We start from the raw sequence: 9,952 nt of genomic DNA, 5'->3' as shown, positions 1-9,952 counted from the left end.
TCTGACAGTGAGAGGCGGGGCCAGGAGGCACTGGTCATTCCCAGAGGAAGAAACAGGGAAGGCCCTGCCAGTGTGGCTCAGTGGTTGAGTGTGGACCCATGCATGAAGAGGTCACGGATCCATTCCCAGTCTGGGCACATGCCCAGGTCGTGGGCTCGATCCTCAGAAGGGAGCATGCAGGAGGCAGTGAAAGGCGTTGATGTTTCTGTCTCATCAATCTCTCTCTCTCTTCCTCTCTCTCTCTCTCTCTCTCTCTCTCTCTCTCTCTCTCTCTCAAATAAATAAATAATAAAAAAATATTTTTAAAAATAGAAACAGTGACGCCTGGAGCCACCTCTCCTTCACTGAAATCCTAACGACCTTCACCAACACTTGGGTGAGCAACGCTGTCCTACCAGGGCCCTCACTCAGGGGACAGAAACTTGAGCAGCCTCCTTTGTGCTGACAGCAGACCTTACGGCCACCAAGAGCAGGAGTGCCCTGAACGATGAATCGTTCACTACACATTGTTTCCCCATTCAGAGAGGTCGCTTGTTAAACTTTAACTAACACACCACTAGAGTCATCTCGAGAAATGACCAGAACCAATGCCTGCTGTCCTTGCCAAGACATTGAGTCCTAAATCACAGCTGAGGGTCCCTTGACCATGAATTCTCCCATAGGCCCCAATCTAGCCTTACAGCTGCTCCCTGCAACACTTCAAAGATCCCCATCATGTGTGTCCCTCAGGCCCTGCTGGCACCCATTAGGCCCGGCTTGCAATTCCTTAGGTGTGCAGGCTGATTCTTGCCTGAGCAGGGCTTACATTCTCTGCTCCACTTGTGCTGAGACCGGACCTCGTCACAGGCCTGGAATTAAAGAGAGGTGCTGAGGGGGCTCGTGAGGAGGACAAGCATTATCTGGCTGCTCCAGGTGAGGCATTCAGCAAGGACAATCTGTTCTCTGGCGAGGGGGAGGCTTCTGCCACCTAGGAGCCTCCTGAGAACTCGGGGCTTTGAAATACTCAGCTCCTCTACGTGGTTGCCCACATGCATGGCCTCCTGACCTTCGCATAAAGGACCTGCCAAGGCTGTGACTTTGGTCTCCTTTGTAGCCCTGAAATCAGAGTGTAGGCCTGATTTCAGAGAGTCTGCCTGGGGGCTGTAGGAGAGTGAATCGCTGAGCTGCCAGGAGGCCCCCAGACCCGCAGGAAATGTCTGAAGTTGACAGTGAACTGTCCCGAGCCTCTCATTTTCCTTTCTCAAGGTCTCCACCACTTCTCCATTAATAAGATCATGACCATTGCTCCCCACCGGTGGGGCCCCACACCTACTTGCCCTCTGCCTGTGCCCCATCATAACCGTGCACCGGGGATGATTTCAATAACGATATCTCCGCATGATAGAGGGTCACCAGGGGTCAGCAAGCTCTTTCTGTAAAGTGCCAGATAGTAAATAACTTAGGCTTTGTGGCCTTGTGTGAACTCCGTAGCATAATCTTTGGTTTTTTTCACTTCTCTTTCCCTTTAAAAATGTAAAAACCATTCTTAGCTCAAGGGCTGCACAAACATAAACCATGGCTGGACCCCGGTTACTATAATCCCACTTACCACTAGCAATGGGGCCCTTATGACCTTGAGACAAGTGGGCAGTTCAATTCCAAAATGAATCCCTGAGGGCCCGCTTTCCAGAGCCACTTTCAGCATCTGAGTCCTAGTCTGGGTGCCCTAGAAACCAGCCTGAGGACAGGCATGAGCATTAATGCTTTCTCAGGAGGTGCAATCCCAGGCAGCGAGAGGGAGGGAAAAGGGGAGAAAACACAAGATGAGGCTCTCCGTGCTGGCCACTGTCTCCCGATGAGCCCCATGAGATGAACCATGTAACCAACCAGACACCCAGCCCCCTGGGACCTCTCTGGACTGGCTGCATGAAAAACCAGGCCTTGGACTTCTGCCCAGTGGAGGGCAAAAGGCGAGGAGTTGGTTGGCTGGCTCTCTCCTGCCTCCCACTGGTTACATATAAGGCCTGCTCCGTGCCCAGGGAGGGGTATGGGAAGAACCCAACAGCATTTATGAGTGACAGCCACTTGGGCTCAGAAGTCCAGCAAGCCTGGGACTGTCTGGGATCCCTCATTCTCAGCATGCATGGACTGGAGCACACCACCGGTGATCCCCAGGAGGGAACAGTGGGGACAGGGCCTCATTCTGTTGGTGAAGGATTCAAACAGGGTGGGGAGGACTAGTCCTGCAGGGTGGACCCTGGAGCCACAAGCGTTCCCTTCAGGAACCCACCAGTATTGTCAGGCTCTGGTGAGCTAGCTCTCCAGCTTCATCTCCCGAGTCCAGAGGGACAAGAAGCTGGGCAGAGTGGCCCACAGTGGTGAAAGTGACAGGCTCTGATCTCCAGGAAGCCCCTGGTTCCAGCCTTCAGCTTGTCCCCCAGTTTTCACAGTCTACCTTCACCATCTCCCCATCTGACATGACACACTTCCCCACAGTAGTCCCTTCACCACGATTGCCACAGGCCCTTTGTCCTGCTTCTTGGTCTACCAGCCTTCCTGGCCTAGGGCTTGGCAAGCAGTCATTTTCCTCTCAATGCCCTTTGTTCCCAAGCCATAGCCACACAGTTTGGGAGGGAGGCAGGGCTTCCCTGTCTTTGCTCCCCTCTCCTGACTCAGGCAGAGGTTTGGGAGGACTGTTCCGTCCCCAGGAGTGCCTCCCACCTGGAGGAGCAATGCCAAGGGCATCACCGTCGTGCAGGGCCCCACCGACATTAAATTGCTCAGTGTTTTCTGAGTTCAGAGCATCTTGTCAGGGGTCTCTCTGGATTCCCACAAGCTATCTTGGGTGCCCGTAGCCTCAGTGGGGTGTCCTCATTTATGCTCAAGGTCTCAGGGAAATCCTCTGGGGTAGGTATACTGAATTCCCTTAGCACCCAGGCCAATACTCGGGCAGAATGCCAGCCAGTCCAGACTGTTGACCTTGCAGTCAGAGTCCTGGGTTGACCTCCTCTACCTGCCACTTGCTTTGCTCAGCAGCATGGATGTTGCCTCTCATTGTGCGGACAAACCAGCAGGCTTTCTGAGAGTCCAGGATGCTGGTAGTGGCAATACCAGGAGGAGCCCCCTCTCCTCCAAGCACCCCATTTACTCCCACCTACACGTGGTCCCCCCTGCAACATGGGGCAGCAGCAGCCTCCTCGCACCGTGGGGCTAGCGTCTCCTATGTTCCCTCCTTTTCCCTCTTAGGATTCAATCTTTTGAGGAGGAGGGGGGATGGGCACACAGCAGCTTTCCCCCTTAAGTCTCCCCAAGTCTCCTTCACAATGAGACTAGTGCCCCAAGGCCACTGCCGTCCAGTTACCTGGTCTCCTACCTTTGCAGCTCAACCAGGCTACCCGTCACCACCCCGAGAGGGGATGCCTTCCACCCACAGAGGTCCAGTCAAACCCCTTTGTTGCTTTCAAAAAGCTTTGGTCTGGAGACAACTAGTGTTTTCCCATATTGGGCTCCAAGAGAAGCTGGTGAGCAAGGACCGACACTGCAGGGAACATGCGGTGAGGCGCAGGGAAGAGGCTACTGGAGGAAACACAGAGGCAGAGACCCAGGCAGGATGCAGGGGCTGTCAGTCCAACAGAGCGGCGGTGAGCCCCAGTGGCTGTAGGCACGGATGGTGGATGGTGGCCCACCAGAAGGACTGCACCCCCGGCGGCCCCACCTGTGAGCCTCCATGAATTTGAAAGGGAGTTGAGAGGGTGCAGGGAGCGCTGGCCAGCCACACACGTCACAGACGGGCGGGGCGGGAGAGAAGGTTCTGGGGACAAGAAGGACTTTGGAGTTTGGACTCTGGTCACCTCATTCCCAGGCTCTGCAGGGGTGGGGCGTGAGGGCAGCCATGAGATCATTCTGCACACAAAGGTTGTCTTTCCCCGATGGCATAGGCACAGTCCCACACGGTTCCTTACCACACTGTGACATCAAGGGTTTCTTTACAAAGGGGAGAGGGATCTGAACACAGGCCACACAGAGGCGTAAGGGTTAAATAAGAGAACTCCCAAAAAGTGCCCAGCGTGATGCTTGTCCAGGGTAAGGGCACCCTGAGGTCCGTGCCCATCGATGAACCCCGGTTCCTAAAGGGTCAGATACCCTGACAGGGAGGGGCCTTATTGGTCCCCAGGTCCTGACACGGCCCCAGGACATCCAGGGTTGAGGGTGTCAGCTGGGCTACCTCCCAAGCACCAGCCCCAGCAATGCTGGCCGCAGAAAGCGGAGGTGACAGCCTTGGCGTACACACCAGGCAGAATGTGACAGGCAGCAGACTCTGCAGGGGCCTGCCCAGCCCAGGCCCATGGCCTCAGAGACCAGCTGGATGATACTCCAGCTGAGGAGACATCCTCTGACCTGCGAAGGAAGAGTTGCCTCGGACATGGGGGTCACCTTGGACATGGGGGTCACCTCAGACATGGGAGTCACCTTGGACACGGGGGTCACCTCAGACATGGAGGGCCTTGCTCGTAAGCTGCCTTTCTGGGGCCCGCCAGGACAGTGAGAGGGATGGTGGCCCGGAAACTCTGGGAAGGGGCTCAAGCTGCCAGAGACCAGAGAAGCTGACCCAAACACTGACCCTGAAGTCCCAGGGCACAGATCTGCCCAACTCAATCTACCCACTGCCGCCCATCTCCCTCACCGAAGGGCACAGCTCTCCCCACGGTTAAGTCCTGGGCTGTTCATTTAATGGCCTCAGGACCAGGAAGTTTGAAGTTTAACCCTATCTTAAGTGACACAATAGCAAACAGTTTTTTGGCTTCAGTTAAAATAATGCCTTTTCTCTGGAAAACTGATAAGAGAAGTTGGTTGTGGTTAATCCTCAGCTGAGGATATTTTTCCATTGAATTTTTAAAATATATTTTTTATTGATTTCAGAGAAAAATGGAGAGGGAGAGAGAGAGAGAGAAATATCAATGATGAGAGAGAATCATCGATCGGCTGCCTCCTGCACACTCCCTACTGGGGATGGAACCTGCAACCTCCTTGTTCACGGGTCAACGCTCAAGCACTGAGCCATGCCAGCCGGACTCCATTGATTTTTAGAGAGAGTGGAAGGGAGGGGGAGAGACAGAGAGAGGGAAACATCCATGTGAGACTCATCGATTGATTGCCAGCCACATGAGCCCTGGCCAGGGCCAGGCAGGGATCAAGCCTGCAATGGAGGTACGTGCCCTTGACTGGAATCAAACCCAGGACCCTTCAGTCCGCAGGCTGACGCTCTATCCACTGAGCCAAACCGGCTTGGCAACAATTTTTAAATTCATTTTTTTAAGACACAATAATGAAGTACCAGTAAGCAAGTCTCTACAGAATGCAGCATAGTAGAGACAAAGTTGTGTGATTTAAGTTCTTTGCAGACCAGCAAATACGGACTAGATTTATTGGGGGAAATACTTTAAAAGAGTAGTTGCCATGGATTAAAAGCCCTTTGTACCAATGATTTTATAAAAAGGCTCTTGGCAAACTATCAAAGAAAAATACTGTCTCTATATGACAAAGGGCAGCTATTTAAAAACACACACACACAAAAAAAAACTGAGCACCTGAAACTAACATCATACTTCATGATGAAATTTTGAGCACGTTCCCCCTCACACCGGGAATAGAACAAGGATGTCTATGCGCACCACCTCTACTAGACACAGTACTAGAGGTCCTAGCCTGTGCCATCATCCTGTGATGTCCGGGATGCCTCACAAAGGGGCAATGGGAGACGGCCAAGTGGCACTCCGCAAAGACGTGCTCGGTTCCCTTTAGAGTGTCTTCTCCAGGGGTGGGGGAGAATGATGGAGGCTGTTCACTGCTGATGCTTCAACCTATGACCTCCTGGGGAAGACCTATAACCACATATAACACCCACATATCTCCCCAAAACAAAGAACAGCCTTCCATGGATCTACGTTTAGTTAAAAACAAACAAACAAATAAATAAAAACACCTTCTCAGCAGGTGGCTGGCACCCAATAAATGTACCTTCTCTACACTGGTCCATAGACCACCTCATGACAGATGCATCAGCTCTCTGGGTGCTGTCTGATCCAGGGCCTTCCTGACCACGAGGGATAGGTGGGCCTTGTCTCACCGGTGTCTGCAGCCCCTGGACACAGCTGCTCATCCCTGTGGGCCCATCCACCTGAGGATGTCCCTGCCAGGAGCTGCCACTGTCCCCAGCCTAGAGCAGTTGGGTTGAGCAGCTATGTACCAGAACCAGGCATGAAGAAGACTGAGGTCAAACTCAGGCATTCTCATCACCAAAGTCCCTGGACCCAGGAAGGGGGTTCTCCAGAGGACGAGAAAGATTGACAGTGTCCTAACACCTCCTTAGAAACACTGGCCCTTCCCAGCTCCCTGTCTTTGCCATCCCAGCCCATGTCCTTGCTTGCTGACCCACAAACCATGTGATTAGTAGAAGAGGAAGCAATGACCAGCACAATGCTGTCTTACAGTAGCTGCCCAGAAAACAGCTGGCTGACTGCATAAATGAATCAGAGAGCCAGCGAGTGGCCTGGCGAGGGCATGGAGACTCAGGTGTAGAGGAGTCCTGCAGGCAGGGCCCAGACCTGGGTGGGCAGGACCAACTTAAGCCAGACCCATTGGAAGAAACAGGGTGGTGGGAATGGACCTGGGATTGGGGCAGAGCAGCCTTTGGCTAGGAGAAAGGGGGGAAGGCTGAGACTGGAGACCAGCCCCTTCCAGAACAGCATTCCTCAGGCAGCTGGGGACCTGGCTCACCACCCCACCCCCAGGCTTCCTTCTCTAGCCAGCCTGCCTCCCCTGGGGCCAAGAGCAATTTGCCTGGCCAACAGTTCTGGGCTAGAGGTGACAGCTAATCCCAATATGTTTCCAGGTCAGTGCAGGCTGATCAAGAAAGTATTCATCCCACCCCCCCAATCTGGATGCCCCAACACACACCACCTTGTTCAGTGGGAACGGCACCCATGGACTTGGGCTGGTCCTGGAGGTTTGCACCCCTCAGTGTTCTTCTGTTGGAGCTGGTGTGGAGGCTTCTGCCCAGGGCTGTCCTGTTTTCCCGGGACTTACACCCCGTCTTGGACTGCCTCTGAACCTGCCTCATCACTCCTACATTGCAAACTCCTGACAAGCAAAGGATCCAATGAGATGCATGTTTGCACCCTCCTCACCTCCCCTCCCCCCCGCCTCCCCATACCCAGGTATCAACAAATATCCATGCGGTGAATGTAAGTTTCCCATAACAAGATGAAGAAACTAGCTGTGGGAACACTGAGCATAGATTAAATTCTGAAGAGTCTAGAAGCCCACAGCATTTAATTTCTAAAAAAATTATTTCAATATTTTTAATATCAAATAGAAAAGGCTAAGGTTAGGGAGGAAATGTGACATTATGCTGCAGGCTGACTATGGAGCAAGACCTAGGAAAGCTGAGCAGCAGGAAAATCTCTGTGTGGATGAGCTGTCTGTTTACACTTGTTTCCAGAACAATGGAGCTCACCATTGACGTCAATGATTGTGAAGAGACAAAAGGGCTGGTGGGTGTGTCACTGCAGCTGGGCCTGGATTTGCTTGTGTGTGTGTGTGTGTGTGTGTGTGTGTGTGTGTGTGTGTTAGGGAGTGGAGCAGGGAGTCTGTCCAGGTTTCAATGTCAGAGAAACAGGAGGAGGGGACAGTCTCACAGTGAAGTGTGGACCACATAGCAGACCTCCCAGGGCCTACATGGGAAGGCTTGTCCCAATGAACTTGGTATTTGCCCTAGTTTGCATCTATGTCTGACCAAGTTGCATACACACCTTATTAAGGAGAGGGAAAGAAGTGGTAAGAATTCCTGAATGTGGGTTTGGCTTCAGGAAATGGCAGCTTAGTTTGCCTGCAGGCTATCAGATCATAATTCTTCCTTCCCTTCCATCCCTGGTCCCCAGGAGAGGCCAAGGAGAACAGGCACGTGGAGGGAGATGCTGCAGGCCCCAGCTTCTTGGACAGCTAGCTCCCCTTCAGCCCTTCAGAGCCCTGACAGCTTTGCCTCTCCCATCAGACTCTGCATTTCAGAGCCTGCTGCCTTGGAGTCTGCTTTCTGTGTCAGGTCCTACAAGCAGGCCTCTGCTCTCTACTGGGTCACTATCCTGACACTTTAGACAGAAGGCTGGGGGCTTAACATGCTCCAAACAGTGTTTACTAAAAGAACAAATGGCCTCAGCCAAGGTGTCCAGGGCCCAGCACTCTGTGTCTCTGTGGCTTGTGCCTTACTTTCTCATTCACTCTTCAAGTGCTGCCTCCATCATGGGGCCTCTGGGATAATTGCCGCTCTGGTTAATTTATGATTCACAATACCCAATTCAGTATTTTACTTAATTCCCTAATGACGTGGGGATGCAAGGGACAACATCATTTCATTCGTACCTCCCATAGTAAAAATGATCCTATTTCCTGAACCAAAAAATGAGATACATGGTCTAAAAACTAAGAAAGGCCTCTTGGAAGTTGGCAGTTCTGGAAGATCTGGGACCTAGATGGCCCGGGTGGGCGTGCTCCAGGAGCTCTTGCAGGACCACCTGGTGTTGGTCCTCACCGGAGCTCGGCGCCTAGCGGCGAATGAATGAGAGTCAATGAATGCGAATGCGTGAATGAAAGATGTCCTCAGGGAGTTTCCCGCGGCCGCTGGGGACGCGCCTCTGGCCAGTCGCTGAAGGTGGCAGCCTCCCGGGGCATGGACTTCAGCGAGGGCTCGCCAGCCGGCCGGCTGGAACGAGGTGCAGAGGAGCCTGTTTCCGCCCCCCGTCCCGCGGTGGTACGCGCCACTCCGCGCTCCCCGAGCTGGGGGATGCGAGCTGTCTTGAATGGAAGACACCTAGGCCGGAAGTGGAAGGGACCACTCGGGAGGACGAGGAGGGGGGCAAGAGAGTGCCGTGTCTTCATTGAAGAACCGACGCGGTGAACATGGAGTTCCATGTGCGTCTTATGTAAAGAGAGCGACGGGCAACGTGGCCAATGGGTGTGCGACACACGCAGGCCAGCCTCCCTGGTATGCAAATGAAGATTCTTCGCGACCAATAGAGGGCGCCGGGGGCGGGCGCAGCGCGCGCGGTCACGTTTTCCACTATGTGACAGCGGCAAGTCAGCGGCAGCGGCGGCAAAGGCGGGCTGCGCTGCGGCTACACGCTGCTCACTACGCGCTGCTCTCGGCGGCTGCGACAGCAGGCGCCAGTTCGGCGGGCGGACTCGCGAACGGACCCGCGGACAAGCGAGGACGCGGCTCCGCGGTAAGTGCGCAGCGGGGAGACCAGCGCCAGGCCGGGGCGGCTATCGTCGTCCGGACGCCGATAGCCGGCCAGACGCCGGCTCGCTGGTTACGTAACGCCGCCTGGCCGGCGCGGCCTCGGGCGGGCGGGTCAGGGTACCGGCGGGCGGCCTCCGAGCGACGGCGGCGATTCCGCCAGCCCAGGGAGGCTCGATCCCAGAGCTTCCTGGGCCATTTGATTGCTTCTTGGCTTGAGACTGGCCTGGGGTGCGTGGTGGGTACTGTTATCCCCATTTTGAAGATCGGGAAACAGGTTCAGAGAGGTTATGCAACTTGTCTAAGGTCACGGAGCGGCTGTGACACCACACTGGCCTGTCCTTCTCTAGGTGATTTTCTTCTATGAACCCTCCCACGCCCAGAGTGGAGAGGGCCGGAAAGGTGAAGGCAACCAAGGGTCAGTGCAACTGTCTCTGGGAGCGCCGAGGGCCCCTTCTCAGAGCTGGCTTCCTGCTCTGAGACCAGAGAGCCAAATCTCCAGCTAGGGAAGGGCCACTGGTGGGCCTGGAACCCTGGGGACAGGAAGACCTCATCTCATGCTCACCCCCTATGCCCACCCTGGACTTCCCTGCCTTCATTCTCTCTCCCCAGCTTGGGTAGAAGAGGGGGTCCCACTGTGATACATCAGTCACACCATCCTTCTTGGTGTCCCTTTGGCTG

At 54.3% G+C, this 9,952-nt stretch overlaps 1 protein-coding gene across 6 annotated transcripts in view; it reads left to right on the top strand.

Moving 5' to 3' along the window:
* The first annotated feature begins 9,099 nt into the window (after positions 1–9,099).
* Positions 9,100–9,952, top strand: part of PER2 (period circadian regulator 2) — a 34,576-nt gene continuing 33,723 nt past the window's right edge. For 5 of the 6 annotated variants that reach the window (XR_004969253.1, XM_036319109.1, XM_036319106.1 and 2 more), the window contains exon 1: positions 9,104–9,257. The gene's annotated coding sequence lies outside the window, so the exon portion shown is untranslated. Of the gene's footprint in view, positions 9,258–9,952 lie in introns of all 6 variants that reach the window. The other variant, XM_036319108.1, reaches the window with a different exon arrangement.

This window comes from Myotis myotis, unplaced genomic scaffold, assembly GCF_014108235.1.
Source record: "Myotis myotis isolate mMyoMyo1 unplaced genomic scaffold, mMyoMyo1.p scaffold_m19_p_8, whole genome shotgun sequence".
Lineage (NCBI taxonomy): Eukaryota > Metazoa > Chordata > Mammalia > Chiroptera > Vespertilionidae > Myotis > Myotis myotis.
Note: the sequence above shows the minus strand (reverse complement) of the source record. Positions and strands in the feature narration are given on the sequence as shown.